This window comes from Parambassis ranga, chromosome 7 (assembly GCF_900634625.1).
Source record: "Parambassis ranga chromosome 7, fParRan2.1, whole genome shotgun sequence".
In the NCBI taxonomy this organism is placed as follows: Eukaryota; Metazoa; Chordata; class Actinopteri; family Ambassidae; genus Parambassis; species Parambassis ranga.
Window position 1 is genome coordinate 18,156,255 of NC_041028.1, and position 7,649 is coordinate 18,163,903.

The 7,649-nt window shown below is 41.7% G+C and overlaps 1 protein-coding gene across 2 annotated transcripts in view; it reads right to left on the reverse strand.

Annotated features, from left to right (window-relative positions):
* Positions 1-6,469, reverse strand: part of plagl2 (pleiomorphic adenoma gene-like 2) — a 32,268-nt gene extending 25,799 nt beyond the window's left edge. Inside the window, exons 1-2 of one of the 2 annotated variants that reach the window (XM_028409837.1) lie at positions 6,248-6,469; positions 4,728-4,782 (exon numbers count right to left, since the gene is read on the reverse strand). The gene's annotated coding sequence lies outside the window, so the exon portion shown is untranslated. The remainder of the gene's footprint in view (positions 1-4,727; positions 4,783-6,247) is intronic. The other variant, XM_028409836.1, reaches the window with a different exon arrangement.
* Between the last annotated feature and the right edge of the window lie 1,180 nt (positions 6,470-7,649).

The window sequence follows — 7,649 nt, forward strand, 5'->3', positions numbered from 1 at the left end:
TTGTCTTTCATTTATTTCCTGTAGATATAAAGGTCTAATTATGTTTCCTTGTGCTAAGAGCAGTCCATACAGAGTTATTCAGAGCTGGAACATCTGCAGTGTACCAGTCTACTCTGTGTTAAAGACGGCTTGCCCAAGATGCTGCTGAGGTCAGAGTAAAGTTACAGCGTCTGCTTTATTATATTTAAAGAAGTTTACACCCCAGCAACCCCAGCTAAACACATTTGATTTTAAAGAATGTAAGTTAAATTCTTTAACATACCTGTAAGAAAAGAGTTGATAACAGTTTTATTTCCTGCTTAACAGCTGTAAATTTACTATCTCCATCAAGTTGGAAAGTGTACAAATGTATTCAAATTTGTATAAGTGCACTGATTTGACTTTGAGTGTGCAGCTGTCCATGGAAACTCCTTGGGTCAGAGCTTATAGTGAGCGGTCTGTTGAAAATGTTTCGTCAACTGTTTCCATAAATATTCAATGTCAATGATAATTCCTTGACAAGTGGATAAACTCCATCTGCTGTTGTCATTCGCTGACGTACGTATCGCAGCAGATCTTCGAGCTGAGGTGTGCGTTGCATGTTTCCACGCATGTAATAAAATCTGCCCGATGAACTTTGTGACATGGCATCCTTTTTTGCCTTCCCTGCACTCTCCCTTCAACCAATCAAAAGCTGTAAAAAATCAGCACATGTGCAAAACTTTTTTTTTTTTTTTTAATGGCAAATCACTTCTGTTTCCTACTTGTGTTTACTTCCAGCAGTCCCTCTATGACTTAATCTGCAGTAGATCATCTTTGCAACTAACAGACCTTCCTCTATTCCCTGAGTCAGTCAGTGGCTAAGGTTAAGTACAAGTCTATCAGTGTCTGAGAGACGACCCCCTAAACCAACGCTGTGTTTACTGCAGAGAGAAAAGCCTATTAATAAATCTGTTGCAGACAGCCTGGCGGAAGTGGCCTGGGGGCTGTAAACTCAGTCTGGGATAGAAGGATGGATGAAGGGCAAAACAGAGAGAGGAATAGATGGACAGAGCGCTGGAGAGAAGAAGAAAAGAGAAGAGAAGAAAAGAAAAAAAGACGGAGAGAAATAAAGATACAGGGGAGGAGGGGAGCGAGAGGAAAGAGGGTGTGTGTGTGTGTGTGTGTGTGTGTGTGTTGTGTGGTGTAAACCATGGGTGCTGGTTGATGGATGGATCTAGGTTCTGAAAAGCCACAGCTGCCCCGCTCTTCCTAGAAAAAGATCCACAAGGAAAAGTGGCAGTATGTGGTTCAAGCATCTAGCATCCTCTTACTATTTCTGACCGGCATACTGCAGGACCCGTCAGAATGTGCAATGGTCCAAAAAGCCTCAGCAAGGGTGTGAGTAAATGAGAGCATGTGTGCCTGCATTATTAACTTAGTGCCTATGCATAATAAAAATGAAAATGTGAAGGTTCTTTTTTCTTTTTTTTTTACTTTAATTAGCCTTGTAAATATCTGTGTGTGTGTGTGTGTGTGTGTGTGTGTGTGTGCTGAGCTGCACATTTATATGTCTGTTTTCAATCAGTGTATTACACAGCAAAGCATCATTCTTCTCTATATCATGGCTGCCAGTTAAATGTTGTAAACATATATGTATGTGTGTGTGTGTGTGTGTGTGTGTGTGTGTGTGTGTGTGTGTGCTAAGACAAACAAAATCTGTGTTGCCATGTCTTTCAGATAGATTCAAAATTTCATTTGAAAACTTCCTGCTGCCGTCATCCACAAACAAAATGTTAAGTAGTCAAAAAGTCATAAAATCAGAGTATATATCTTAAGGGACGCTAAGGTGCGCTAACTACCCTTTTGCCAATATAGTGAATACTAAAGCAACTACTATAAAATATGGAGCATGGCATTAGCAAACAGACTTATTAGTGTAAGTTACACAAAATATACATCTAATGTGAGCTATTCTTAACCACAGAAACCTGCAGGAATTTGTTCTAAAACCCAGCAAAGCGCTGTAGCACTCTGATGCCCTTATCCTTTTTGCTGTCTGTCCACAACAGGAAAACATAACCTGTTTCAGTCCTTGAAAATGAACCATGTGTGCGTAGTCATCCCTACAGGTTCATGGGGGCAAGGACTTACAAGCCGAAAAAGGGTCTGCAGAAGGGGACGTTTTTCATAAATAAAATTTGTTTAATGTTATGAACGTATGCGTTTTGAGATGATCGTCACTCTACCCCTTTATTTTATGCCTAACTTTAACAATGATTAAAAACAAAAGTTAAGCAAGTGAAAACAAAACTGCTCAGACACAGCGTGTGGTGTCAGGGGGCTTAAACCCCAGTCCCCCCGTGGTGCATGTAGCCCCAGCATCTTCAAAACCTCCTACCAACTATATCAGTCCCATGATCAGATGATGTCAGGCAATGCAACTATATGTTCAGTTAGCATAAACATACTGGGCAATAACATCCTTATGTTTCATTAGCATACACATAACCATGTGTCATATCTGCTGGATGTATTATTGACTGGATTTTTGTTGGGATTGGTGTTTTTTGAGGGGGTTAAGATGCCTATAATACGGTCTGTGTTCAACAAAGTCACAATATTTTCAGGTTTTATCGTCCAACACAAATTACATAAGCAAGTACCTCACTGATTTCTTTTCATTTTTATGTTTCTATGTGGCTTAAAAACTTCAAGAAGGTGTTTGTACTGGAGAAGTTCATGAAAATCATCTCACTGATCAAAATGTTTCTTTATTCTGCAATCATCTGAGAGACAACCCATGAGAATGAGCTTCTGCGTTACATCATGCCTTAATGCTAAAACATAGCATTAGCACAAGAAGAATCATGATGTACAAACACTCATTAGGTCATTTCAATTACAATCATACAGTATATATCTAGAGTTGGCTAATCTAAGGTAATATTACCCACCATAAGCTACTGGTCACAGGCAATCACAAGCAATGCTGGAATAACAGTAAACACAAAAGCAATGTGCAGTTTTAATAGTGTTGCTAATATTGGCTAAGAGTAGCCACCATCCAAGCCACATAGAAAAACCCCTTCTGGGATAATGTTAGATACGTTGCTATGATGCGTTTGTCGCCTCTTTGGCATCCCAGCCTCGAGCTTTATCCATCTGTATCCAAGCAGCGGTTTTTAAAGCTGAGTTTTAGAGTCCAGCAAAAGTTACACTAACTGGCCTCCACACTGCTTTCTGCTAGCGCTGGATAACTGGATGCATACAGCACCTTGTATTAGAGCTGTAAAGAGCCTGATTTAATCGACAGCTTTTTAAAAGCCTGAACCCAATTTTTACAGCCCAACATTATTCAAATGTGTGTACACACACAGCTCTTTTGCCTGTTGTAACGAATCATGTCATTTATCATTTATACATGTTTTAACATAATTTATGCATGACTAACATAGGCTATAGGCCACTTGGAAGTTAGAATAAAGAAATAAAATAAGTCCTCTGTACCATGTAACATCATCTAATCGAAACTCACATGACCACTCATTAACCGTGCAAGCTGGAGTGCCTTCAGCTCTACCCTGTATTATGATTTATATTTTCAAAAGTCAAATCAGTTCTTAGGTAGGGCTCATTTTTGTACTTGCATAGATATTCTGAAGCATCATTCTGAGTTTAGGATTTAGCCTCTCCGTCTCATTCTCAACACTCCCTAACCTCCTCCCCTCTCTCGGTGTGGCCTGAAGGACCGGCAGCTACTGTGTGAAACCCCACATATCACAAATAAATAAATCCTGCTCGTCCTATGACAACGAACACGCATGCATATAAACACATCAAGTGTAATTATGAGTACACGCCTTGCATATACATGTATACGGGATGTCCCATACTCCGTCGTAGTTCTCAGGCTCTCGGCTTGCCGCTTCACTGAGAAAATAACAAATAGTGCAATCTTCTTGCACCCTTTGAGCGAATAACATCCATTCTAGCATGAACTCAGTGTCCCTTGTTCCCTCACCCCATCTCCTCTGCACCCCCAACCCAACCCCATCCCATCCCTGCCTCAAGAAGGTGAAGAAGTACAAAGAAAGGGATCAGAGCTTTTCCGATTCTTCCCTGGTTATTAACTACCATTTGTCCCCTCAGAGGGCTGTCCCTCCCATTAACCCAACTGATGCTCTTTTCTCATGGAAATCAGCCTGCTGTTGCTGCCGCCGCCACCGTCACTGCTGCCGCCACCACCACCGCTGCCCGCAGAGGTGCGAGGAATTGTGGGGGATTTTTCAGAGGAGAAGACCTCCCTCCAACTCAAAAACAGCGCTCTCTCTCTCTCTTTCTCTCTCACACACGCACACACATATACATACATACATACACACTAGGAGCCCAGGAACACACGTGCACGCGCACAACTCACAAACAGGCATGTGTGCGAGCTCTCTCAGGCAAACACACTCGCTCAATCACAAAGGCAAACATGAAACGTGCTGCCTCCCGACCACAGGGGCATGGAAGTAATGTAAAGCAATGCATGGAAGCTAATGAGAAGAAGCTGGCTCAGTGGAAGCTAAGCATGCTAAGACATCAGACTAAGGCACAGGAGAAATTCACCATGATCAAAACCACTGAGAATCATCTTCAAAAACAAATATGGGACATATGTATCAAACTCATGCATATACTCGGAGTCACACATTCACCTTTGACCTCAAGTATTATTGCTTAAAACACAGCACACAATAACAACAACAGTGCTTTCAAACCGTTTGAGATATGACATCTGCCAAAGGCTGCGGGGAGGTTCCGTCGCCACCCATGCTGGGTATAAGTGAGAGAGAAGCAAACATCAACACATGGGTCTCGACTTGCACCGCTACTGGCAACAAAGCCATTGTCTCGTGACAAACTCACTTCCATTTCCTTATTATGTAGCCGGAGGCCTTGATGGTACACTCAGACCTGCAGGGGTTAAAGTGGAGGGAAAAACCCACCTAAACCCACTTCAGCAGAATGTATTGATAACAAGGAACGTACTATGCAGCATCATATATTTAATTAGTGCTGCCTTAAGTGTTTTATGGTCATTTTTCCAAAAGTAATCAGAGTAAATACACTAAATCATTATCAATGTACAGGTAATGTGGGCACCAGATCTGTAGTGTGTGGACAGATTAGTCCATCAACAAGAAATTTATCTGAAACTATTTTCAATAATCAATTTCCAAGTACTGTCAATGCTGTAATGCTACACTGTAGATGTGTGTATTACACGCACACAACCACAGGACGTCTGCTTCTAGCTGTAATGTAATGCAAGCACCTGAACTTCATTAAATATCCCAAAGTTCACTCTGAGGTCAGCAGGAAAACACACTGCAGTCATCTGGAAGTAAACTGTGACAGTGTAACACAAACAGCACATCACAAGTGTCCCCTGCAGAATACCTGAGCTCATCTTTACTCTCCTGAGTGACAACGAATGCCTGCAGCCCAGCCAGCTATCAGTAGCAAGTGCACGGCTGAACCCCCCCACACACATTCTGACCCCACTCTTCTAAGGTTGTTGTTTACCCGTTTACAAGAAAAAGCACACACACATACACACACACCCCATCAGTGGCATGAAGCATAAGCTAAGTGGATGGGGGCCGACTCAGCCAGCCCAGAGGAGGCCACTGAATATCAAAACTCCTAATTTAAAGAATGTATGATGCGCACACACAAACGTCTACAACTTTTTTTTTCTCTGGCAAACTAACACACACACACACACACACACACACACACACACCACGGGATCTTCTCTCTATCTCTCCCTCTCCTCTGCTGTGCCATGCCACACATGATAAATATTCGGAAATTACTTAAAACTCAGCGGATCGCCATAAACTTGCAAAGAACATCAAACGTCAACAGCGAGGGCCGCTGGACAAAGTGCACCGTGTGGAACAACTTCACACATTTCGTGTTTAGGAACAGATCTACCGAACAAAAAAATAAATACAACAACAACAACAACAACAAACCCCAGCAGAAGCAGAGCAGCCGATCGAGTAATTAATATTAAATAGCCAGGTTCCTTCCACGCTGCCACAAACAGAATAAGCAAAATTACGCAAAGTCCGATTGCGAGATGGTTAACAACACATTCACAACAATTCAAGTGTCGCGCACGTCGCGCAGTCAGCAAGAGTTGATACAAAGTTGTTTTAAAACGCACACATGCACACATGACGACGTGCAGCCACATTATGAGCTAAAAAAAAACGAGCAGTTTACCCACCAAAAACTTTCCAGCACCGCATTAGTCAATTTCACATGGAGCCCCGGTAACCTTCCATCCCGAGACCGGACCAGAAACCCGCCGTGGGAGAGCCCACGCCACCGCTCCCCGTTCTTTTCTCCTCTCGATCTGTTGTTTTATTATTTTTTCCGATTTTTTTCAATAATTTTTCTATATTCGGGGCCTGAGAGTGTGTCTGGCTCTGCTCAGGCTGCAGCGGAGTTATGGGGCGGTAAGCATTGTGGGAGTGTGACGTCAGGCCACTTTCGCAAACTTTTTTTTTTTTTTTTTTTTTTCTAACCAGCGACAGCTCACTGGTTTCCAGCCAGTCCTTCCAGCAGCAGCAGCAGCAGCGAGGCTTCAGATCTCACACCTGCACATTTATCTTAGTGAAACTTTAGGTGTACATTATTAAAACCACAATTTAACTTGTGAAGGAGCCAGTTTAACGCTTGATATGCCAAACATTCACACATATCTATCTAAAAGAAAAGTTAGCCTTGCTAGTTTATGATAATTAAAGCAGCGTAAGTTTAATATATTGAAAAAAAATGAAAATCATTTTTAAAAATACATTTTAAAGGTGTTGATTATTTGATTTGATTTGTTTTGTGTTGTATTCCCTTCTAAACCCGAACAAAAAATTAGGAAAAATCATTATTGTTTTTACATGTTTCTATGTATTAAAGATGTATTTTTTTACAGCTGCTGAAACTATATAATTGCCGGAGTGCATGTATTATTTTGACTTGTCAAAAAATATCTCACATGATTTATCATATTTAATTAAACAGGTGTACTTGAATTAAGTTGATGTTAAGTACTTTTAAACTATATCAAAATACAAGAGGAAATCATTGTTTAATCTTTTTTTAATATCGGCCATCTTGTTTTGTTATTAGGAATTTATTGTAAATAATCAAGAGTTAACAAACATGGGGGCAGAGAGATTTTCAAGCCCATCAGCAGTGGGCCTGGTCACCCTGATCCCCACGTGTTAAAGGCTGCCGGTGGTCCTCTCTCTCTCTCTCTCTCTCTCTCTCTAACCTTGTGTGTGTGTGTGTGTTTTGGGGGGAGGGGGAGAGGGGTGAAAGAATTACTTCCAGGGCACATCAACTCGTTTCCTCATCACCCTAACCGCCTCCCCGTGCACCTCTCCCAGCCCCTCCACCGGCTTCCAACAGCCCCAGCACCGAGCCCGCAGGGTGAATGTGTTTGTGCAGAGAGAGAGAGTGAGTGAGGGGGGTGGGGGAGCAGGAGTCTTCATGCTGCCTTCAAGTGCTGCTCATATTTGATCAATATAGAAAAAAAACGAATACTGTTCTCTTTTCCATTCAAGTTATTGTTGTCTACTAAATCATGCCCAACTTATATCGATTAGTTTGATTTATAAACAAAAATG